The sequence below is a fragment of the Saimiri boliviensis genome, chromosome 6 (assembly GCF_048565385.1).
Source record: "Saimiri boliviensis isolate mSaiBol1 chromosome 6, mSaiBol1.pri, whole genome shotgun sequence".
NCBI lineage: Eukaryota > Metazoa > Chordata > Mammalia > Primates > Cebidae > Saimiri > Saimiri boliviensis.
In genome coordinates, this window is record NC_133454.1 from 79,322,487 (window position 1) to 79,348,132 (window position 25,646).

Sequence of the window (25,646 nt, forward strand, 5' to 3'; positions counted from 1 at the left end):
GATGACCCTTTTTCTGAGCTGTGACAGTACTTTAATTCACATTTAGATACTTATTTAGAAAAGGACTAAGCATACTGCAAATGAAGACATAATGTTTCATGTCTGGCAGACTCTAGCTTTTTTTTTTTTTTTTTTTTTTTTTTTTTTTTTTTTTTTTGAGACAGAGTTTTGCTCTTGTTGCCCAGGCTGGAGTGCAGAGGCATAATCTTGGCTCTATGCAACCTCCGCCTCCCGGGTTCAAGTGATTTTTCTGCCTCAGCCTCCTGAGTAGCTGGGATTATAGGTACCTGCCACCATGCCCAGCTAATTTTTGTATTTTTGGTAGAGACAGGGTTTCACCATGTTGGCCAGGCTTGTCTTGAACTCCTAGGAGGTTGAGGCAGGAGAATTGCTTGAACCCAGGAGGCAGAGATTGCAGTGAGCTGAGATTGTGCCACTGCACTACAGCCTGGGCAACAAGAGCAAGACCTCGTGTCAAAACAAAATTATGTCCGGTTTTTTTTTTTTTTTTTTTTTTTTTTTTTTTGAGACAGAGTTTCGCTCTTGTTACCCAGGCTGGAGTGCAATGGCGCAATCTCGGCTCACCGCAACCTCCGCCTCCTGGGTTCAGGCAATTCTCCTGCCTCAGCCTCCTGAGTAGCTGGGATTACAGGCGTGCGCCACCATGCCCAGCTAGTTTTTTGTATTTTTAGTAGAGACGGGGTTTCACCATGTTGACCAGGATGGTCTCGATCTCTTGACCTCGTGATCCACCCGCCTCGGCCTCCCAAAGTGCTGGGATTACAGGCGTGAGCCACCGCACCCGGCATGTCCAGTTTTTATATTTTTGAATATAAATCTTCTTTTGTTTCTTCTGTTGTTTCAAAGCCTTGAGAATGCTGACATTTATCCATGAATATAACTGCCTCATCCTATTAAATATATAGTTCCTATGGCTGTTCTTTAAAATATTTAGCACTTTAATCCACTTGGTGTTTATTTTTATATACTATGTGAAACTTACATTTTTGTCCTCCGAAGTTTCATTCATTTATCTGCGCATTCTTTTCATAGTTCATCCTTTCTTACTGCCGTGTTTGGGAATGCTATTTTAGTATGTGTCCCGTCAGGATTAATATATATGTTTGTTCAGTCTCATTCCTTTCCGTTGATCTCAGCTTCTATTTTTGCTTCTGCTCTTAGTCACAGCCCAGCAGCACCAAAGGAACATCTCGCCCCCTGCAGGCAGCCGGTGTCCCCACAACCTGGGTCTGTCCTGCGGGAGGATTCAGGGCCCCTTTGACGGTCTCCTGTGCCGGTTTCCTGAGGCCTCGAGCTTCCTGGGTTCCACGTTTCTAGTAACCAGTAGAGATGGACCTTTACCCTTTCGTCAGGTGGGGACCGTCCCCTCCCGGACTCTTCCTTTCAGGCCTTTGCACCTCCCCAATCCCAGGGCACCTGTCCCACCAAGCTGCCCGCGTAGTGCTGCTTTAAAGCCCGCGGTTCGGGCCATCAGCGCTGAATGCCATGACACTGAGTAAATTGTGTCCTGATGAGTCCTGGGCGCCGATTTTCCAGCTCACTTGGAAGCTGCTCCCTGGGCCCGCCTGTTTCCCTTCACTTTCCCTCCTTGATCCCCTTCCCTCGCAGTATACCACTCAGTGTACCCTTTCTAACAAGGGCCAGAGCGTTGTTGAAGCAGACACGGTTCAAACACAGAAATTAAACTCCTCTTTATTTAGCAGATGTGCACGAATCTATTGTGTGTTAGATACTGATAAGTGTCTGATGAGTCGTACTGAGCCAGCCCGGGCTCCTAGAACTGGGTTGATGTGCCAAAGTGTCAATCAGGTTAGGAGCATCTGGGGAGAGGGCTCGGAGGAATACAAGGAGGCGTAGGGGCTGGGGGAGGGTAGTTCTGGAGGCTCGAGTAATGGGGAGTGGGCTGTGCTGAGCCCCCCTCTCCTCGCTGTCTCCCCATTCCTTCGGAGCCGCATGCGCAGTTCCTCGGGCCGGATGGCGCCGAGGCGCGCCCAGGCGAGGGAGCTCGCGGGTAGGGCATTCCGCGGGTACCCGCAGAGCAGGACGGCCACCCAGGGCGCTCCACCCAGGGCGCTCACCCGGAGCGACCCAAGGCTGCGTTTCGCGCCTCGGCGCACGCTGGTAACTGGGCACACGCTGACAACCCACGTCTGGAAAACCCGGTCCTAATTGGAGAATAAAACTTAAATACACGTGAACCAACCAGCAGCTGAACCTTTCCGTGAGAAAACCCCGAAAAGCCTGCGCCAGCTCCGGCGGGGCCTCAGATTTTCAGAGCTCGTGGTCTGGAGCCCGGCGCCTTCCAACGCCTGGGCCCTGCAGAGCAACTGTCCCAATAGGATCCCTTTCTGGCGCTTGGAACAAGGCTTTGTTGCAGGGATAGGAGATTCTTTTTACGTGTTCCTTGGCTTGCACAGGCATTTACTGGTCCTCTGGAGATCACATGTAACAAGAACTCTCTAAATTCAGTATTCTTTTAAATGAACTTGAATTTATTCATCACAGTTCTATGAACAGACTTGAAAAATAGTAGCATACACGTTGTATACATTATGTGTAGGACATTGTATTTATCAGGTCCATCAGAGGTACTTTATCTGGGATACAGGGACAACTAGGAGTGGATAGGATGCAGGGAGCCCATGCAGGGAGCCCATGAAACTCCTGAGATTGTTTCACATTTTAGGGCAAATGTGCAGTTTTTCTGAGAAGAAGTTTTATTGTTTTAATGATGACCAGGGTTCATAACCTTAGTTTGGTTAAGAATGCTGCTCTAAAGTCAATGCTCAGCCGGTTTACGGATTCAGAACTCTTTGCACTAGCACTGAGGCCCCGATGAGGGCCCGAAGCCCCCAATCTGGACCCCTGCAGGAGAGTTTGGTTCTGCAGTGAAGGTCACTAGAGCCTGGACTTGATTTTCTCTCCTCACAGGAGAGCCCCCCCAAAACTCCAAGGGGCACAGTTGTTTTCGTTTTAAAGCCATATTAGGTTCAAGTAGATTAACTTCTGCATTTCTCTTTTCTTAAATAGAAATAAGTCTCTGGTGGGTATTTTCCCCTGGGTTAGTCATGCAAACGTTCTATGCCTCACTTACCACTTGTTTCAGCCTCTGGGACAGCCCTTCTGCACAGATCTGGCCCAAGACCCTTCTGCCACCCACACACGGGAGTCTCTGGGGAACTTGAGTGTTGACTTCATCGGGCTGGGATTTTCCTCAACCTATATGCCTAGGGAGGTAAAACGTGTTCCTTTTATGGAAAAAATAGTAACATTTTCATGTGTGTGTGAAGAATAGAAAATTACAAAACCACCCATAACCCCCTCAATAGGTCTAACACAATAACTAATTTTGTTTTAAATATCAGCTTTCCTATTTTGCATTGCTGTGATGATAGCAGTACTGTATGTAATTATATGTTAAGAGCCAGTCTGTTTACAATTAACTGTTCCATAACATACTATAAGCATTTTACTGTCCTTGGTAATTAGTGTTTTTAATGACTGCATACTTTTCTTTTTCTTGAGATGGAGTCTTGCCTATTGCCCAGCCTGGAGTGCAGTGGTGCGATCTTGGCTCACTGCAACCTCTGCCTCCCAGGTTCAGGCCATTCTCCTGCCTCAGCCCCTGGAGTTGCTGAGACTACAGGCACCCACCACCACACCCAGCTAATTTTTGTATTTTTAGTAGGGATGGGGTTTCACTATGTAGGCCAGGCTGTTCTCGAACTCCTGACCTCAGGTGATCTGCCCACCTCGGCCTTCCAAACTGCTGGGATTATAGGCGTGAGCCACCGCACCCATCTGATAACTGTATACTTTTCTACCCCACAAGCACAATTTATCATTTTCCTTTGTTGTACATTTGCATTGGTTCCAGGTTATTTTGTGTGTGTGTGTGTGTGTGTGTGTGTGTGTGTGTGTATGTGTGTGGTAGTGGTGCTGTTGTGTCATATACGTTGTGCTCGTGCTGAGGTCTCTTCTTTTCCGTGGCCAGTTTCTAGTGTCATGAATTCTCAAGTTCCAGAGAAGCCATGCTTTCAACCTTCCAACATTAATTAATTTATTCATATGTGTATGTACATATATATATGTCAGGTACTGATAAGTGTAACAGAGAGAGATGAAGCAAGGTAAGGAGGATCAGATGTACATCTTTTGTAGAGTAGAACCAGAACTTGACTTTCTCTATTTACAGACTGTCCCTCCCCCTAGACCCCAGAAAAATTCCAAGGGCATAGTTGGTTTCATTGTATAGCCAAATTAAGTTGAAGGAGATTTACTTGATAAGTAGAACTTTTTGATAAGGTGACATTTGAGCAGAGACATAAAGGAAATGAAGAAGTAACTGTTTTGCAAATCTGGGAAAAGGGATCTCTCTCACTCTCACTCTCTCTCTCTCTCTCTCTCTCCCTCTCAGACAAGGTCTTGCTCTTGCTCTGTTTCCTAGGCTACAGTGCAGTGGTGCTATCATGGCTCATTGCAGCCTTGACCTCTCAGGCTCCAGCAATCCTCCTGCCCTTTTGGTGGAGCACACCTGCAGCTGGGACTACAGGTGTGCTCCACCAAACTTAGCTATTTTTTTTCTTTTTTTTGTAGAGGTGGTCGTCTCATTATGTTGCCCAGCCTGGTCTCCAACTCATGAGCTCAAGGGATCCTCCTGCCTCAGCCTCCCAAACTGTTGGGATTACAGGTGTGAGCCACTGTGCCTGGCTGGGGAAACGGCTGTCTAGGCAAAGGAAACATGACTGCAAAGACCCTGAGGTAGGAGTGTGCTTGGTGTGTTGAAGAGGCCACATGGCAGGAGTGGAGTGGGCCAGGAGGAGTGAAAGCTGTTGTGGGTGGAGAGGTGAGTTGGAGGTAGTGGGCGCACAGCCTGTGAGGCCTATAGGCTTTCACTCTGACATGAAGAGCTGTTAAAGGGTTTTGAGCAGAGGATTGAGAGGCTCTGATTTTAAAAGAATCAATTTGTCAGTTATGGAGAACAGACTGTCAGAGTTTGGAAATTGTTACAATAATTCAGGCAAGAGACGAAGCCCTTCTTTGGAGCAGGGCATGGTGGTGTGAGTGGTAGGGATGGCCTAGGGACAGTTTTAACAGGATTTGTGGATGGTTTGAATGTGAAGTCCAAAAGGGAAGAGTCAAAGATAACTTCAAAGTTTAGGAAGAATGGAAGTGCTGTTGTGTCTCCTGAGTTTTATTGTTGTTTGTTTATTTGTTTGTGTTTTGTGTAGGGAGACAGGCAACTAGGAATTTAGTTTTTGACATATTCAATTTGAGATGCCTGTTAGAAAGCTAAGTGAAGAAGTCAAGTAGGCAATCAAATATAAGAACTTGAAGTTTGTGGGAGAAGTCAGAGCTGATTTGGGGACATGAGTGAGGATATATTTAAAGCACGAAGTGGCATGAGATCCAGCCCAAAGGTCTCTCTCAATCATTTATTCAGCTGTCCACTTGACATCACCACTTGGACATCTAAAAGATAACTCAGGCGCAAAACGTCCAAAACAACATCTGATCTTAACTTCCCTAAACGATTCCACCCATAGCCTCCCCCATCTGTTAATGATAGCACTATTTTTTCATTACTCAGACAGAAACCCGGAGTGACTTTACTTTTTCTCTCATCTCCCACATTTAATTGGTTAGGAGGTTCTGTTGGCTCTGCCTTGAAAATATTTCCAGAATCCAAACACGTCTCACCACCTTCATTGCTACTGTCCAGATCAGAGCTGCCATTAGTTGTTTCTTGCCTGGCTGACTCCTAACAATTCCTCTGCTTCTGCCACTGGCCTTCCCCATCCCCGACCACTCTGTTCTCAACAGAGGGATTCTTTAAAACCTGCAAGATCACGTCCCTCCTCTGCTCAAAACCTTCCAAACAGCTTACCATTTCACTCAGAGTGAAAGACAAAGTCCTTGTATGACCTACCCTATCCGACCCAGAGCCTCCTCCTATGACCCTACATCCTGTTGTTCTCTCCATCACTCACTTGGCCCCAGCAACATAGCTTTCCTTGTTGTTCCTCAACCATGCCAGATACACTCCTGCCTCAGTTTCCTCTGCTTACAATGCTCTTCTCTCCGCTAGCCCCCTTGTCTCATTCATTACCTTCCTAAGATTTTGCTGAGACTCCTTCTAGACTGGGTGAAAGGCACAGGCAAAAAGTTACAAGGGCCTGGACCAAGGTAGGAAATGAAAGCATATTTTAAAACATACTACAATGACAGTCTTAAAAAAACAGGAAGTTAGAGAAACCATGTAGTCATTTGTTCATTCATTCATGCAATCATTTATCAAATACCTTCTCTGCACCTCCAGCCTGGAAGATACTGGGAGTATCAATGCTATGTGTAGACAGAGCCTTAACTCAAAAGGTGAAGCACCCGGCCAGGCGTGGTGGCTCATGCTGGTAATCTCAGTACTTTGGGAGGCCGACGTGGGCGAATCACCTGAGATCAGGAATTCGAGACCAGCCTGGCCAACATGCTGAAATCCCATCTCACTAAAAAACAAAAATTAGCCAGGCATGGTGGTGGACACCTGTAATTTCAGCTACTCGGGAGGCTGTGGCAGGAGAATTGTTTGAACTCAGGAGGTGGAGGTTGCAGTGACTTGAGATTGTGCCAATGCACTCCAGCCTGCGTAACAGCAAAACTCCATATCACAAAAAAAAAAAAAAAAAAAAAGTAAAGCACACAAGTGGATGAAAGAGGTGGTATAATCTTTGAGTAGGACATTTGTCTCACTCTCACGGGATACCAGTGTGTTGCAGGAGCAGCCAAATATCTCAGAAGTGAGACAAGTGAAGTGAATTGGCTGGTGCTCCTCCAGTGAATACTGCCCTTTTATTGCCCAGGGGCTCTGGACCTGCCTCGGGTCAAGAACAGCCCAAAAGCGGGATCAGAGTACCAAAACTTCCCAAGCAGCTGTGTAGGGCAGCTGTGCAGCTGAGACCGTGCTCAACCTTCACTTCCCTTCCCCATTCCCTGTGAACTCTTTGAGGCCAATCAGGTCCTGGGGTAGGACATGCCGGTGGGTGGAAGGAGTGTGGAGCAGAGCTACCAGTTAGACCAATTAGAGATTCATCCAGGTTAACCAGCAGGCTTTTCAAACATGCAAGTCCCTGAAAGGACTGAAATATATCGGTACCAGAGTCAGCAGAGCCCCAGAGGGGGAATCTGCCTGCAGTCCTATGCACAGAAGTTCACTGGGCCCTGGGTCTGAGGCATCTGGAAACACAAAGAGTGTGGCAGTGTCGTTCCTTACTATCCTCAGTGTGTGAGTGTACCCACAGCTGAGCACAATGAGTTAGGCCTTCAGGGCAGGCACAGATCCAGATCTAGACCAGGGTGACTCAGGAGTCAGGCCTCTTTACCTTTTGACTCCACTCCTCTCTAGCTAGTCTGTGTGTTTTCCCGTCTGAGGTCTGGTATTATAGAAATCATTTCATTTTGTAACTGCGATTGTTTTAAGAAAATGAGATCGGTGGAACAAAGGTTCTCATTTTTTACTTTTTTACATTTTGATGTTATATAAGTTCTTAAAATGAGCAGGAGTTATTTTTGTTATTTTATTTTATCATTTGACATGGGGTCTTACTCTGTCACCCAGGCTAGAGTGCAGGGGTGCAATCATGGCTCAATGCAGCCTCGACTTCCCCTGGCTCAGGTGATCCTCCCACCTCAGCCTCCTGAGAAGCTGGGACTATAGTTGCGTGCCACCATGGCTGGCTAATTTTGGTATTTTTTGTAAAGATGGGGTTTTGCCATGTTGTCCCTTGAACCCCTCAGCTCTAGCAATCCTCCTGCTTTGGCCTCCCAAAGTGCTGGGATTATAGGCATGAGCCACTGCTCCTGGCTCCAAGAAAATTCTTACCAAAACTTAACAAATTAATATTACTTGTATGCTTTATTCTTTCACCTTATGTAGCCCAATATACTCAGAAAGAATTGGAAACATAAAAATATTAATTTGGCCGGGCACGGTGGCTCAAGCTTGTAATCCCAGCACTTTGGGAGGCCGAGGCGGGTGGGTCACAAGGTCAAGAGATTGAGACCATCCTGGTCAACATGGTGAAACCCCATCTCTACTAAAAATACAAAAAATTAGCTGGGCATGGTGGTGCGTGCCTATAATCCCAGCTACTCAGGAGGCTGAGGCAGGAGAATTGCCTGAACCCAGGAGGCGGAGGTTGCAGTGAGCCGAGATCGTGCCATTGCACTCCAGCCTGGGTAACAAGAGCAAAACTCCGTCTCCAAAAAAAAAAAAAATATTAATTTTAGTAGGCCTTGCCAATATAATTTTTTGTTTATTTGTTTCAGAGACCAGGTTTTGCCATGTTGTCCAGGCTGGTCTTGAACTCCTGGACTCAAGCAATCCACTCATCTCGGCTACCCAAAGTACGAGGATTGTAGGTGTGAGCCACCATGCTCGGCCAAAATATAATTATTTAAAAATAAAATGCTTTATCTTACTATGGGCTTTAATTTGTCAGAAACTTGGAACTACAGAATCAACTCATCCAACTTAGGAAACTATCTGTCATATAACCAAATTGACAAAACCAGTCTTATTGTCAAAATTAATAACCAATTAGGCTTCAGTTTTCAATTTCGATAAAATGTGCGTTTCCTTTTCTCTCATCTGAATTCTAGTTCTAAATTGAATCACTATTCAAGTCAGAGAACAAGTCCCTGAGTTTGTGCTGGGATGACGTAAGATGCTGCCATGCTTGGTATTTTCTACTGAACTTCTATTTGTCTTGCCCTCATAGGATTCTGTTTTGGAAGCAAGGTATTCTTTCACAGCAGTCTAGAGATAGGTAAAGGAATAAAGCTTGTTATCATTGTTTGGTCAGTAGCTCTAACATCTCAACATGTACCAAGTCACACTGTTTCTACTGTGATGCTTCAAACTTAACAGAAATATATGTAAGACAGGGAAAGACATGAAGCTTCCTATAGGTGTCCTGGGTTTTTGTTGTTGTTATTGTTTGTTTGTTTGTTTTGAGACGAGTTTTGCTCTGTCGCCAAGCTAGAGTGCAGTGGCGTGATCTTGGCTCACAGCAACCTCCGCCTCCCAGGTGAGTGATTCTCCTGCCTCATCCTCCCAAGTAGCTGGGATTACAGGCATGTGCCGCCATGCCTGGCTAAGTTTTTGTATTTTAATAGAGATGGGGTTTCACCATGTTGGCCGGGATGGTCTTTATCTCTTAACCTCGTGATCCACTCGCCTTGGCCTTCCAAAGTGCTGGATTACAGGTGTGAGCCACCCCACTTGGCCTAGGTGTCCTGTTTAAAGAGATGAATTCGTAATATCCTGGGCCAATTTACAATGTAAGATTCAGGATGGGTACGAGATGTACATTTCTTTTGCAAAGAGCAAGGGAGATTGTGAAAAGGGAAGTAGAAAAGGACAACAGGCATGGTGGTGAACACTGAAGGAGCATCCTTAGGTCAATTTTATGCAGAAGTACCTATGGGCCAGTATAGTAGCTCATGCCTGTAATCCTAACGCTTTGGGAGGCCAAGGCAAGAGGATTCCTTGAGCCCAGGAGTCCAAGACCAGCCTGGGTAACATAGCAAGACCTGGTTTCTACTAAATATAATTTTTATTAAAAATTTAAAACAATTTTTTAAAATTAAGAAAGTTACCTATGGAAGTCAAAGATCTCCTCAAACTGTCCATTCCTGTGTAACCCTTGATATCCTGAGTAACCCTTGATATCCTGGAGACCAATATCTCAAAGCATAGCTATAATCACTAACTTCCCAACCAAAGGCTTCCGCAGCTTCTGCTTGCCTGCAGTTGTAGCTCCTAATCTGATTATCATCAGAAGCATGATGATTCAGACTATGATTATGATTCAGGATTGCTGGAGTGGGGCTCCAAAACATGCATGTTTATGAAGCTCCCAAGTAATTCTGATGGTCAGTGAGACTAAAGCTGTTTGATGAGAACTTGAGCTCCTGCTTCATATTACAGGTGCCTTTCCTCCACCCCTGCTGTGTAATTATTGCCAATGGCTCCAACATCCAAGTGGGTGAACTGCCTACACCCAGGCCTCTCAATTCTTTGCACTCCTAGCCATCAGTGACACTCCCTTTACTCCTCTCACTCCTATGGATCCACCCTGACGCTTACCACCAGAATCTTCCCCACCTCTAAATGCTGCACCTTCTGTTTCTCTAGCTCACTTGTTCTAGTCACTTCATGTTGTGGGAGGCAGAATAAAGGTCTCCCCCGATGTTTACTAATCCCAGGAACCTGTGAACATGTAGCCATGGATGGCAAAATGAACTTTGTACATATAATTAAGGTTATAGACCTTAAAATAGATTAGCCTAGCTTATTCAACTGTGCCCAATCTAATCACATGAGTTCTTAAAAGCAAAGAACTTTCTCTGGCTGGAGTCAGAGAGGTGAAACAAAAGAGAAAAGCAGAAGAGATGTGGCTGGAAGGGAAGTCAGAGAGACCTGAGATGAAACAAGCGCTCCAGGCTGGGTGCAATGGTTCATGCCTGGAATCCCAGCACTTTGGGAGGCCGAGGTGGGAGGATGGCTGGGGGCCAGGAGTTTGACCCCAGCCTGGACAATATAGCAAGGCCCCATCTCGCCAAAAAAAATTTTTTTTTTAAAAAAAGGGTTCCAATGCTGTTTCTGGTTGAAAGATGGAGGAGGCAATCTGACAGGGGATGCAGGCGGTTTTAAGAAGCTGATAGAAGCTCCTGGCTGACAGTCAGAAACAAAATGGGAAGCTCATTTCTACAACCACAAGAATCTGAATTCAGCCAGTAACCAAAATGAGCTTGGAAGCAGATTCATCCCTAGAATCTCCAGAAGAATGCAGTCCCACCAACACGTTGATTTAAGCCTTTATGAATCTCTAAACAGGAGTCAGCTGAGGCATGCTGTACCTGGACTTCTTACCTCTAGAACTATAGGATAATAAATGGGTATTGTTTTAAGCCACTAAGTCTGTGGTATTTTATTCTGGCAGCAATAGAAAATAAATACACCATGCTACAAGTGTTTGACCTTATTACATTCCAAAACGTTGACCCATGACTATCACTATTGAACAGCCCCCTCGTGTCTTTCCTGTCCTTCTTTTCCAATTTGGATTCTGTAGCCTGCCATTATAATCATACCGCATAAGCCTCCTGAGCTCTCCTGTTGTTCTGTTATAGTACTGCTCAGACTTGACTGGGCACAGCATGAGAATTGCCTGGAGGGCTTGTGGAAGCACATTCTGCTGGGCCCTGCCTCCAGAGTGTCTGATGCAGGAGTTTTGGGTGGGGTCTGGGAATGTGCATTTTTCTCCACTTTTCAATGATTCTGCTCCTCCTGGTCCAGGGACCACAAATTGAGAACCAGTGCTTTGCTACAATCAGCCTGATCACACTTGACTCTGCAACCTTCTTCACAACTGCAACCAAGGAGTCTTGTGTTGTTCAAGAAAAAAAAAAAAAAAAATCACCAAATTGGGCCTACTACTTTCTTTCTTTTTTTTTTTTTTTGAGACAGAGTTTCGCTCTTGTTACCCAGGCTGGAGTGCAATGGCACGATCTCGGCTCACCGCAACCTCCGCCTCCTGGGTTCAGGCAATTCTCCTGCCCCAGCCTCCTGAGTAGCTGGGATTACAGGCACGCGCCACCATGCCCAGCCAATTTTTTGTATTTTTTTTTTAGTAGAGACGGGGTTTCACCATGTTGACCAGGATGGTCTCGATCTCTCGACCTCGTGATCCACCCGCCTCGGCCTCCCAAAGTGCTGGGATTACAGGCTTGAGCCACCGCGCCCGGCGGGCCTACTACTTTCATTTAAATTCGTGGTACAGCCCTGGAATAACCCTCAATAACTGCCAAGTTGCCTGTGCTTTACCATTTCCCTAATAAAGCCCCTTTGTCTTTCTCATACACTGTCCTCTCTTCTCAAACCTCCCATGTGCTTCCACTCCTCAGTTTCAGCAGATAATCTCACCTCCCACGATTCATTGAGGAACCAGAGGCCAAAAGATGGGAACTCCCTCATCTTCCTTCCCACGAAGCTGCAACCCTGCCTGAGACTGCCCCTTCTTCCCTCTTGTTACAGTGCAAGGACAGATCTCTGCCACTGTCGGCCACTCTGTCCTCCTGTCCCTGCATCCCATTATTCCCACCTCTCCAAGAACTTTGCTTCTCAAATTGCCTCCTCTTTTCTATGATATTAGCATATGTGTCCATCGGAATTACTCACTGGATCCCCATCTTCAGCCCTCCCTTGGTCCCATATCCACTCCCAGCCACCATGCAATTTCTTTGCCCCCATTCATAGCAAAAATTATTGAAAAAGTTGTTGACTCACTGTGTGCCTATCTCCTCCCTTCCCATTCGCTCTCTTAAAAGATGTATGGAATATGTAGTCATTGCATAAATATAACATTGGATACTTGATATTTGTTGAGTGTCATCCTGTGGTCCCCCCTTTCATGAAGTTTGTGGACAAAATCCCTAAATATGGCATTTACAGCTAGTGGCAAGTACTGTGTAGAAAACAGATGTAATGGCTTTCATGACCCATAAGGGCATTCAAGAAATACATATTGAGCAGTCACTATGCACCAGGAACAGTTTATATTCTACTAGGAAAATATAGGGAAAAAAACAGCAATAAAAAGTAAAACATGTATGTTAGTGATTTGTGATATGAAACAAAACAGAGTGAGTGAGGAGAGTAGGCAGGGGGATAATGATCCTTAATAGCGTGGTCAGGTAAGCCTTCCCTGAGAAGGTGTTTTTAAGTGAGGACCCGAGGGAGAAGAAGTTAGCTGTGTGGCTATCTTGGGGGAGAAAATTCCCGGCAGAGAAAATGGCAGAAGTAAAGACCTCAGGGTGGAAACATACCTGGCCGGGTGGAATAACTGCAAGAAACTGGCAGCAATAGAAAATGAATATGTGGTGGCTCATGCCTGTAATCCCAGCACTTTGGGAGGCCAAGGCGGGTGGATCACCTGAGGTCAGGAGTTCAAGACTGGCCTGGCCAACGTGGCAAACCCCCGTCTCTACTAAAAAGTTCAAAAATTAGTTGGGTATGGTGGCACATGCCTGTAATCCCAGCTACTCAGGAGGCTGAAGCAAGAGAATCGCTTGAAACTGGGAGGCGGAGGTTGCAGTGAGCCGGGATCATGCCATTGCACTCCAGCCTGGACAACAGAGCGAAACTCTGAATCAAAAAAAAAAAAAAAAAAAAAAAAAAAAATACACCACGGTACAATTATTTGACCTTATTACATTCCAAGACATTGACCCACAACTTTATCACTATTGAACAGCCCCCTTATGTCTTTCCTGTTCTGTTCCTCATGCTTTTCCTGTCCTCCATGCTTTCCGGGAGGAAGTATGCCTGGCTGGTTGGAAAAACTGTAAGAAACTGCAAGGAATGACAAGAAGGCCAGTCTGCCTGGAGCTCTGTGAGCAGAAAGAATGAGTCAGGCCAGGGGATGAACCCTGCATCACAAAGGGGCCAAACTGTGTGGGGCAGAGGCCAGCAAACGTTTTCTGTAAAGTGCTAGATAGTAAATGTTTTTAGCTTTGCTAAGCCACATATGGTTTTGTTGCATTTTCTTTCTCTTTTTGAAAAAAGTGTGAAAGCCCTCTCTTTCCTCTGGCGGTACAAGGGTTTTGCTGACCAGCCCTTAGTTTGACACACTGTGGGACCTTGTAGGCTGTTGTAAAGATTTTAGCTTTTACCTTGAATCAGATGAGAAGCACTAGAGAATTCTGAGGAAAGGACTAATAGAACCTCTCCTACATTTTGAGAGGATCTTCCAGTTTTTTTTTTTTTTTTGAGACGGAGTTTTGCTCTTGTTACCCAGGCTGGAGTGCAATGGCGCGATCTCGGCTCACCGCAACCTCCGCCTCCTGGGTTCAGGCAATTCTCCTGCCTCAGCCTCCTGAGTAGCTGGGATTACAGGCACGCGCCACCATGCCCAGCTAATTTTTTGTATTTTTAGTAGAGACGGGGTTTCACCATGTTGACCAGGTTGGTCTCGATCTCTCGACCTTGTGATCCACCCGCCTCGGCCTCCCAAAGTGCTGGGATTACAGGCTTGAGCCACTGCTCCCGGCTGTTTTGTTTTGTTTTGTTTTTACCACCGGCATACACCACCATGACTGGCTAATTTTGGTGCTTTTCTGTAGAGATGGGGAGTTTCATTATGTTGCCCAGGCTGATCTTAAACTCTTGGGCTCAAATGATCCTCCTGACTTGGTCTCCAAAATTGCTGGGATTACAGACATGAGCCACCGTGCCCAACCTTTAAATATGTGTTGGGAAACCTGGCCAACATGGTGAAACCCATCTCTACTAAAAACACAAAAATTAGCCAGCGGCAGTGGCACCTGCCTATAACTCCAGCTACTTGGGTGGCTGAGGCACGAGAACCACTTGAGCCCAGGAGGCGGAGGCTGCAGCGAGCTGAGATCACACCATTGCACTACAACCTGAGAGACAGAGCGAGATCCTATCTCAAAAAAAAAAAAAAAGTATATGTGTATATATATATAATATATATATACGTGTGTGTGTATATGTGTGTGTGTGAAATATATATATGAAGCTTATTTCATAAGGTGCCTATAAGTGTTAAGAATCTTTTCGTTTTTATATGCTGAACCTTTTTTTTCTTCCCCTCAACACTCTTGGATGATAATTTGGCTAAGCATAAATTTATTTCATTTCTAGGGCATTTTCTTCAATTCTAGGGGGAAAACACTCAGTAGTTTTCTGATCAAATATTGCTTTTTTCCCATCCAATTATCTTTCTCTGGAACTGCTATTATTTTATCAGTAGTTGAACCTTGTAATCTGTTCTCCATGTTTTTAATTGCTGTTTTTTGTTTATCTTGTGCTATATCCTGAATGAGTCCTCAGTTTTGTCTTCCACTTCTCTAATTTACTGTTTGAGTGTGTTCGATCTTGACTTTCTTCCCCTTATGACTTTAAAATTTCAATTAGGGTATTTTTTTATTTCATGGATTTCCAGTTGGTTCTCTCTCATATTGTTTCATTTCTGCCTATTTTTGCTGAATAATTTCATTTTGAAATGAAAGTTATGTATTCATCTCTGAACATTTTTTAAATCCAAAGGAAATTTGAGAAAATTTCTGGTCTGATTGTTAACTTCAAAGGCTATCTTTCTGTTTTGTAATTATGATGGAAAGCTTTTTTAGTTTGAGGAAGTATTAGTTTTTATTTAGTTTCTTTCTCTTACTCTCCCCTCATTCCTTTCCAGGATGGCTCCCTCTGGCTCTCTGGCCCTCTGGACATCAAACTAGAGTCAAAGTTTAGGATTATGATTTCTATAGCCTTAGATGTTAGGGATGTGGTACGTCTAGCTGTGGGTCCAACAGACAGCTTGACAATTCCTGGTAACTAGGTGTTCTCTTTGCTCCTCCCCTCCCTCGGCTCTATAATAAAGTCTCAGTCCATAGATTAACAGCTATTATCTTCATCTTCTTTTCACAGGCGGTGGAGCCCACTTCAGCCTCTGGTATCTAGCTGTAAGCTTCGGGGTCCCACCTTGTGGGGAGTGCTTTAGCTTCCCCCTCCCCTGCTAAACCCTCATCCAGCTGCCAGTGTCCAAACTCCAGACTTAGAGCCCTACTAGCTTGAGACTTCAGCCCCACTTATCTTTATGTGTTTCCATTCTATTTCTGGTTCATGGAGATATATAAGAGTGCAACTGTGTCTTTTTCTAAAAAATAATTTTTATATTTTAAATGTCACCTCTGGGTATCTGAAGCAAAGGGAGTCTGGGAGTTGACTTCGACCTCCCATACCTGGCTTCGGTCCTCTTCCCCTCTACTGAAACCACCACAGTCAAGGTCACCGGTGATCTTTAGGATGCCAGATCCAATGGACGTTGCTTTGTCTTAATCTTACTTGATGTATTGTCAGCGTTTGACATAACTGACCACACCGTTCTTAAAACATCCCTCTCTGCTGGCCGCACACTCTCCTGAAACTCATTCTCACTGTCCTTTACAGCCCCTCTTCCTCTCCTTGAACTCCAAATATAGAAGTTCTGGCCAGCGCAGTGGTTCACACTTCTAATCCCAGCACCTCTAGAGGCCAAGGTGAGAGGATCACTTGAGGCCAGAAGTTCAAGACCAGACCAGAAAACATAGTGAGGCCCTGTCTCTACAAAAAGCATTTAAAACTAAAAAAACTAAAAATTAAGGCTGGGCGCGGTGGCTCAAGCCTGTAATCCCAGCACTTTGGGAGGCTGAGGCGGGTGGATCACGAGGTCAAGAGATCGAGACCATCCTGGTCAACACGGTGAAACCCCGTCTCTACTAAAAATACAAAAAATTAGCTGGGCATGGTGGCGCGTGCCTGTAATCCCAGCTACTTGGGAGGCTGAGGCAGGAGAATTGCCTGAACCCAGGAGGCGGAGGTTGCGGTGAGCCGAGATTGTGCCATTGCACTCCAGCCTGGGTAACAAGAGCGAAACTCCGTCTAAAAAAAAACTAAAAATTAATATGGGAAATCTTTTTTTTTTTTTTGAGACAGTCTTTTCTCTGTCACCCAGGCTGATGTGCAGTGGCAAGATCTCAGCTCACTACAGCCTCTACCTCCTGGGTTCAAGCAATTCTCTTGCCTCAACCTCCTGAGTAGCTGGAATTACAGGCACACACCACCATGCCTGGCTAGTTTTTGTATTTTTAGTAGAGACAGGGTTTCACCATGTTGGTCAGGCTGGTCTTGAACCCCTGACCTCAGATGATGCCTCCCCCAACTCCCTGGCCTCCCAAAGTGCTGGGATGACAGGTGTGAGCCACCCGTACCTAGCCTAATATGGAAATTCTACACATCTGGGCCCGAGGGCTCTTTTCTCTATCTACACCCTTCCCTTGAAAATATCCTCATTCCCATAATTTTAAATACTGTTTATAGTCTGATAACTCTCACATTTTTATCTCCAGACAAAATGTCCTGAGTTCCAGACTCAGTCTGCATACATACTTCACAATTCCAGCTGCATGTTTAATAAATATCTTTAACTTAACATGTTCAAAATAAAACTCTTTATTTTTTCCTCCAAACTTTCTCCACTTTCAGTCTTTCCCAACACATGGCAATATCATTTACAAAGTGAGAGCCATTTTTACTTTTTCGTGTTTAAGTTTTTTACTCTTCAAATGTAATACAATTGTTCAGCTAAAATAGAAATAATGAGACAAAATGGTTCTGGAAAGTACAGTAGGAAAATAGTGTTCACTGGTTTGTTTTTCCAAATGCGCAACAGGCTATTTACAAATAAGCAGATTTCCAATGATGTGTCTTAAAATGGCAAGTCTATCACTATTTGAAATCTAAATGAAAAATAAATTATTGTGGCTCATTTGATCTGAGACAATGACCTAACTTCCTGTTTTAACGACAGATTCATTTCACTTTTGTCCCCCAAAAATATGAGCACCAAAATTGTCAAGGAACACTTAATATTTAGTAAAACAGTAAGGAATGTGAAAATTATGGCGGGGGAAAAGTGTTTTCAAAAGGACATCTTTGGAGATCAGTTTACTGCAAATAAAACATACTAAACACACTCCTGATATACATAAATAATAATAACTAATAGGTACGAAAGAAATGGCAGAGTTCTGAACAATGGATAGTAAATAAATTAAAGATATTTCTAAAACAAAGGATAAGACAAAACAGTCATGAAAGAAAGAAAACCATCTCCACCCGAATGACACAGAGAGGATGAAGGGAACAAAACCAAATACATTTTCCCCATTACAATAGTTTATCTTTGGCGTTCTAAACATTAATATTTTACCCTTTATCCCGGGTTTCGGCACCAAAAAAAAAAAAATATATATATATATATATATATATTTTACCCTTTAAAGGGAAGAGTCAGGAAGAGAAAATGTCAAATCCTCCTTGAAATTTAATGCCAGGTCCATCTAGGCCGAATGAACTACCACAGTAACAGCCACGAATCTCGCTGTGCTTTCCTCACACCCCTCTCTTTAAAACCCTATGTGGCCTCCTGTGTTAGTTCCTGTGAAAATTTTAAAAAGAAAAATAAGAAAAAAAAAACCCCTACGTGGCCACAATGATCAGAGTACAGCTGAGGGGAAATGATCGACTTTGAAAAGCTCTCCTGAAGACAATGAAGAGAGAGTTATTATCACATTTCCTTGTCTTACAACTGAAATATGAAATGGCTTAAAAAAAAAAAAGGCTTTAAAAAAATTGTTTTTGGCCAGGTGTGGTGGCTCATGCCTGTAATCCCAGCACTTTGGGAGGCCAAGGTGGGTGGATCATGAGGTCAAGAGTTTGAGACCATCCTGGCCAACATGGCAAAACCCCATTTCTACTGAAAATACAAAAATTAGCTGGGCGTGGTGACGCATGCCTGTAATCCCAGCTACTCCAGAGGCTGAGGCAGGAGAATTGCTTGAATCCGGGAGGCAGAAGTTGCAGCGAGCCAAGACTGTGCCACTGCACTCTAGCCTGGGTGACAAGAGTGAGACTCTGTCTCTAAAACAAAAACAAATTTTTTCCCCCTGAGATGGAGTTTTGCTCTTGTCCCCCAGGCTGGAGTGCAGTGGCATGATCTTGGCTCACTGCAAACTCTGCCTCCCAGGTTCAAGTGATTCTCCTGCCTCAGCCTCCTGAGTAGCTGGGATTACAGGCACACGCCACCATGCCCAGCTACTTTTTTGTATTTTTAGTAGAGATGGGGTTTCACCATGTTGACCAGGATGGTCTCGATCTCTTGACCTCGTGATCCACCCGCCTCGGCCTCCCAAAGTGCTGGGATTACAGGCTTGAGCCACCGCGCCCGGCACCAAGTTAATTTTTGTATTTTTAGTAGAGATGAGGTTTCGCTATGTTGGCCAGGCTGGTCTTGAACTCCTGACCTTAAGTGATCTGCCTACCTTGGCCTCCCAAGGTGTCAGGATTACGGGTGTGAGCCACCGCACCAGGACAAAAAAATTGTAAAAAAAAAAGGTAGAATCTGTGCAATGTTAATAGTCACAATAGAACATTTACCAGAGTTACAGTGTTTTGTTGCAATAATACTTTGCAGGCATGTTCATGTTTTTTGTTATAGGACTGTAACAAAATGGTCTCAAAAGAAAACATTTTTTTAAAAAAAATTTTATTAGGCCGGGCGCGGTGGCTCAAGCTTGTAATCCCAGCACTTTGGGAGGCCGAGGCAGGTGGATCACAAGGTCGAGAGATCGAGACCATCCTGGTCAACATGGTGAAACCCCGACTCTACTAAAAAAATACAAAAAATTAGCTGGGCATGGTGGCACGTGCCTGTAATCCCAGCTACTCAGGAGGCTGAGGCAGGAGAATTGCCTGAACCCAGGAGGCGGAGGTTGCGGTGAGCCGAGATCGCGCCATTGCACTCCAGCCTGGGTAACAAGAGCGAAACTCCGTCTCAAAAAAAAAAAAAAAAAAAAAATTTTATTCATCAGGTTCATTTCAAGTCAAAATTATGCAGGTCTTCTACATAATGTTCAGCAAGAAGATGTGTTCAAAGGCAAATTTTGATCACACTCTTCTTCAGAAAGCTCACTCTATGTAAGAAAACCACTTGTAAAATATATCTTTGTATAGACTTCAAAAACTGATCATACAAAAATTTTTTGAAAAATAAATTAGATAATTAAAAACATCTTTTCCAGCAAAGCTGGACATTAGGCTGTCCTCACAGAGACATTTTAAAAAATTTATTTATTTTTTAGATGGAGTTTCACTCCTGTTGCCCAGGGTGGAGTGCAACGGTGTGATCTTGGCCCACCGCAACCTCTGCCTCCCGGATTCAAGTGATTCTCCTGCCTCGGCCCTCTGAGTGGCTGGGATTACAGGTGTACACCACCACACCCAGCTAATTTTTGTATTTTTAGTAGAGATGGGGTGTCGCCATGTTTGCCAGGCTGGTCTTGAACTCCTGACCTTGTGATCCACATGCGTTGGCCTCCCAAAGTGCTGGGATTACAGGTGTGAGTCACCACACATGGCCTGGATCATTTTTTTCTAGCCACATGTCATCTAGCTGCTGTGTGGACCCCTAGGTTGATGCTTTGGATCCCAAGTACATTCTGTATTGTTTAGGGTAAAGACTGGAATCACGAAAGACAGGATGGTGAACATGGACTACTCCTACTTCTTGGCTCCTAAATGTCTTCAAACCTGACTGGACAACCTTGTTGAAAAGATCCACATCATCCAGCCCCGAGACTTGGATGTAAATATCAAAGCCACCCACTTGGACAAGAGATCCCTTACAAATATGAGCAATGCCAAACCCATAGTTACTCCAGAGGCCAGTTCTCCGAGTAAAGGCAAATGGTTTTCACTGGGAACTTTCCCACTATAAACAATCTTTGGGTCACACTGGCTGAAGATAATTGGAAAATATATTTGTTGGCCCAGAACTGTATTTGCTTGACATTGCTGAGGGAATTCTGTAGTAAACACAAGGTCAACATCACAGAACAAGAGCCAAGATTCATTATTAAACTGGGAAGATCCTACTTCCAGGTTTGGAGCTCTTGAAAATTCTTCAGACACAGGCAAAATCTGCATGTCAGCTTTAGGATACTTAATGCAATAATCTCTCATCAGTTCAACTTGTTTGACCTCGTCAGGGCTGGAGTCAGAATTGAAAAGCAGAACCATGAGCTTGATGTTCTGACTGGGGATAAGACATGTCTTAGGGTAACTATATTTTTTGTTTTTAGGATCCAACGTGTTTCCTTTTTTTTTTTTTTTTTTTTTTTTTGCAATAGAGTCTTGCTCTGTCACCCAGGCTAGCGTGCAGTGGTGCAATCTCGGCTCACTGCAAACTTTGCCTCCCAGGTTCAAGTGATTCTCCTGCCTCAGCCTCCCGAATAGCTGGGATTACAGGCGCCTGCCACTGCGCCTGGCTAATTTTTCTATTTTTAGTAGAGATGAGGTTTCACCATTTTGGCCAGGCTAGTCTTGAACTCCTAACCTCAGATCCACTCGCCTCAGCCTCCCAAAGTGCTGGGATTACAGGCATGAGCCACTGCGTCCGGCCTCTTCTTATAAAAAGCAAAAAACCTGGCAACATTATGTGCACACCGTTTTTCTGTTCACTGATATGTTTATTAATGCACCAGTGCCTATTTGCTGCTTTACTTTAGGTATTAGGGGTTCAATTTTTTTTGCGCTGAGAAATATTTTTAATCATTATTTCAGAAAGAAACTGGATGGTCATCTCTCTTACTCTTTGTATGTTGGAAATCATCTGTATTTCCCTCTCCTTCTTTAATGCTAGTTTAGTTGGGTAGAATTCTAGTTTGACAATTATTTTCCATTAGTGATTTAAAAGCTATTCCTTTGTCTTTGGGCATCTACTGTTGTTGAAGAGTAGCTTTCAGTGGTTTGTTATTCTTTTGTAAGAAGTCTGTCTTTTTCTAATAGTTATTTTTAAGATTTTGAGTACTTATATTTGATGTTCTCCAAAGCTACCACTGACTAGACATGAATTTATTTGTATTTTGCTCAGTATCTGTGGCCTGCACCTGATAGATTATGTGAGTTCATGTCCCACTGGTATAGAAACAGACTTGACATTCTAATTTTTCATAGCTGATTCTTTTCCTCCCTGTGGTCCAGGCCAATGGCAAGCTTTCTTGTTCCTTCCCCAAACTGGCAAGTAGAATTTTTATTTTCTCCTGTGGGGAACAAATAAAACCTTTATTCCAACTTCAGATCTTGTCAGGGCTCATGGCCTCATTTTCTGTTGCCACATCAACATTGAAATCTTATCCTTAAACCCCAAGACCTATTTTGTCTTAGCTTCAGATTCTCTATACTGTCGTAGCTTTGGGTTCCCTTTTGATTTACAGTACCTGGGAATGTCTGTTTCTTGCTTTCAATCTCAGATATATCTTTTTTTTTTTTTTTTTTTTTTTTTAGATGGAGTTTTGCTCTTGTTACCCAGGCTGGAGTGCAATGGCGCGATCTCGGCTCACCGCAACCTCCGCCTCCTGGGTTCAAGCAATTCTCCTGCCTCAGCCTCCTGAGTAGCTGGGATTACAGGCACGTGCCACCATGCCCAGCTAATTTTTTGTGTTTTTAGTAGAGACGGGGTTTCACCATGTTGACCAGGATGGTCTCGATCTCTTGACCTCGTGATCCACCTGCCTCAGCCTCCCAAAGTGCTGGGATTACAGGCTTGAGCCACCGCGCCCGGCTCAGATATATCTGTAAAGACTTTATCATGAAGGGATGTTGGATTTTATCAAATGCTTTTTCAGTATTGGTTGAAATGACCATATGAGTTCATATGAATGAATAATCCTTCATTCTGTTGATATGATGTATCACATTGATTGATTTGCACATGTTGAACCATCTTTGCATCCCATGGATAAATCCTACTTAGTCATAATGAATAATCTTTCTAATCTATTGTTGAATTTGGTTTGCCAGTATTTTGTTGAGAATTTTTGCATCAATATGCATCAGAGATATTGGCCTGTAATTTTCTTTTCTTAAAAAAAATCTGGGCCAGGCACGGTGGCTCAAGCCTGTAATCCCAGCACTTTGGGAGGCCGAGGCGGGTGGATCACAAGGTAGGGAGATCGAGACCATCCTGGTCAACATGGTGAAACCCCATCTCTACTAAAAATACAAAAAATTAGCTGGGCATGGTGGCACGTGCCTGTAATCCCAGCTACTCAGGAGGCTGAGGCAGGAGAATTGCTTGAACCCAGGAGGCGGAGGTTGCGGTGAGCCATGATCGCGCCATTGCACTCCAGCCTGGGTAACAAGAGTGAAACTGTCTCAAAAAAAAGAAAAAAAAATCTAACCCGAGGCAGGCAGATTGCTTGAGCCCAGGAGTTCAAGACTAGCCTGGGTAACATGGCGAAACCCTGTCTCTACCAAAAAAATACGAAACTTAGTCAAATGTGGTGGCATGCACCTGTAGTCCCAGCTACTCAGGAGGCTGATACAGGAAAATCGCTGGAGCCCTGGAGGTAGAGGCTGTAGTAAGCTCTGATCATGCTACCATACTCTAGCCTGGGTGACAGAGATTTGTTTAAAAAAAAAAAGAAAGAAAGAAAACAAGGCTGGGCGCGGTGGCTCACGCCTATGATCCCAGCACTTTGGGAGGCCGAGGCAGGTGGATCACGAGGTCAAGAGATTGAGACCATCCTGATCAACATGGTGAAACCCCGTCTCTAATAAAAATACAAAAATTAGCCGGGCATGGTGGCGCACGCCTGTAGTCCCAGCTACTCAGGAGGCTGAGGCAGGAGAATTACTTGAACCCAGGAGGCGGAGGTTGCGGTGAGCCGAGATCGCGCCGTTGCACCCTAGCCTGGATAACGAGCGAAACTCTGTCTCAAAAAAAGAAAAAAAAAGAAAAGAAAAGAAAAGAAGACACTATTTTGGAACTCAAAGCCAAGAATTTGACTTTTTCTTTTGACTGGGTTCTTGTGAGTTCTCTTTCCTGGGTCAATAGCCTCATCCCCAAGATATAGGACAACTAAGCTAGCCAAAATTGAGTGACAGTCACTTGTAGCCAATCTTTAATATAGTAGGGTTTGAGAATTTCTGGCCTTCAGGATAAATTCAAGTCCTCCAAACTTTCTGCCCTAAGTATGTTTCTAATTCAGCTTCCTACTTTTCTCTCTCTTACCAACCCAGGGCTTTAGAGAAACCAAAGGTACTTGTTATTTCACGTGTACCTCTGAGCTTTCTCACATCCATGTCCTTGCATGTGATGTGCTCTTTACCCAGGCACTTTTTCTCCCCCTGGAGTTTGGGTCTTGTTCTGTCACCCAGGCAGGAGTGCAGTGGTGTGATCCTAACTCACTGGAGCCTCAAACTCCTGGTCTCACGCAATCCTCCTGCCTCAGCCTCCCGAGTAGCTAACCATATACTTTTGCCACTACTGCAGGCCAAATCTAACCCGTCTTTCAAAGTCCAGCTCAATGGGTGCTGCGATGAAGTCTGGCTAATCTTCTCAGCTTAAAGTTTTGTGTGCTTCCTCTGCATTTCTGTGATTGAAGAAGTCCACTGCAGTTTAAAGAACTGAACCTGGGAATTGATTCCAGGACTCAGGGGCTCAGGAACCAGCTCTGCTACTCCTTAGCTGCCTCTTTTTACCTATCTCAACTTCAATTATTATCTAAAACAGACATGGAAATATTTCCCTCACAAATTAAAGTCACTTTTATGACTTTTGGTTTTGAGTGAAGGAAAATCCAACCTGAAAAGGGCATAGATTAGTTTATATAGGTGAAAAGTCCACAGGTAGAGATGGCTTCAGGCAAGGGTGACTCAAAGTTCAAGTGCTGTCAGCAGGAGTCTGACTCTGTCTTCTCTCAGAGCTGCCTTTTGCTCCGTCACCTTTATGACCAGGTTCAAAGAGTAGCCTGATGGCTGGCAGCATCCCCCAAACCCAATCTTTCTGTTTCAAGTCCAACTGACTAGCTTGAGAACATCTTTCTCAAGTCACAGCAAAGTTCTCATGGACTCTCATTGATCTTGTGCCCATTCCTGAGGTGGTCACTATGGCCAGGAGAATTTGATGCTTGGATTGCCTAGGGGCCAGGGGATGTGTTCTACCTCAGACCCTGGGGTGCATTCCTGACAGCAACACACGGGATGTGTGTGGGTGGGTGGAGGTTCTGCAGTGAGAAGTTAGGGTACATTTCCAGCATGGTGAAAGGATGCTGGATGAGAATAACTGCAGAGGTCCACCACAGATGTGCTGGGGATCAAATGAGACAATATGAGGAAACTGACTTCAGAAAGTCCGGATTAGGTCAGGCGTGGCTATCCTAGCACTTTGGGAGGTCAAGGCAGGGAGATGGCTTGAGGCCAGAAATTTGAGACCAGCAACATATCAAGACCCTGAATCTACCGAAAAAAAAAAAAAACAAAAAAAAAACAGGTGTGGCGGCATGTGCCTATAGCCCTAGCTACTCAGGAGGCTGAGGTGGGAAAATTGCCTGAGCCCAGGAGTTTGAGGTTGCAGTGAGCTATGATTGTGTCATTGTACTCCAGCCTGGGTGACAGAGACCCTATTTCAAAAAAAAAAAAAAAAAAAAAAAAAAGAACTGTTCAAACATAAATGATGATTATTATTTGGTTGATTATTTGGATGATTATTTTTGGTTTATTTTGCAATAGAGACATTAACTCCTTTCAGCCACAAGGATTAAGTAGGAAAGGCAATGTGGCTTAATGTATAATATACTGACCAACTAGTTTTCAACCTGCCTCATCTTATGTTGCAGCAATGATGCTATTCCAGGAAACTGGGCCTTACCAGGGCAGAAACAACAGGGCCATGCTTCGGAGAAGGAAAGTTCCGTGATTGCAGGTATCTGAGGAAGTTCATAAGCACATAATTAAATCATATTCTTTGTTGGAAATAGGGTTTCAGCTCTCAAAAGACAAAAAACAATTGCTGATGGGTGGGGAGTGGGAATGAGAACAGTCCAAGGACATTGTTGGCAGACCAAGGGTCACCAAAGGAAACTCTGAGCTGGGAGAGTCAGCAGCACTTGGCTAGTGCTTGGCAGGCTCTGCAGCATGAGCTGGGTGTTGCTTAAAAGGAACT

The 25,646-nt window shown here is 44.4% G+C and overlaps 1 pseudogene; it reads right to left on the bottom strand.

Moving 5' to 3' along the window:
* Window positions 1–1,826: 1,826 nt before the first annotated feature.
* On the bottom strand, window positions 1,827–25,375 carry LOC101041893 (chondroitin sulfate synthase 1-like; annotated as a pseudogene).
* Window positions 25,376–25,646: the final 271 nt, after the last annotated feature.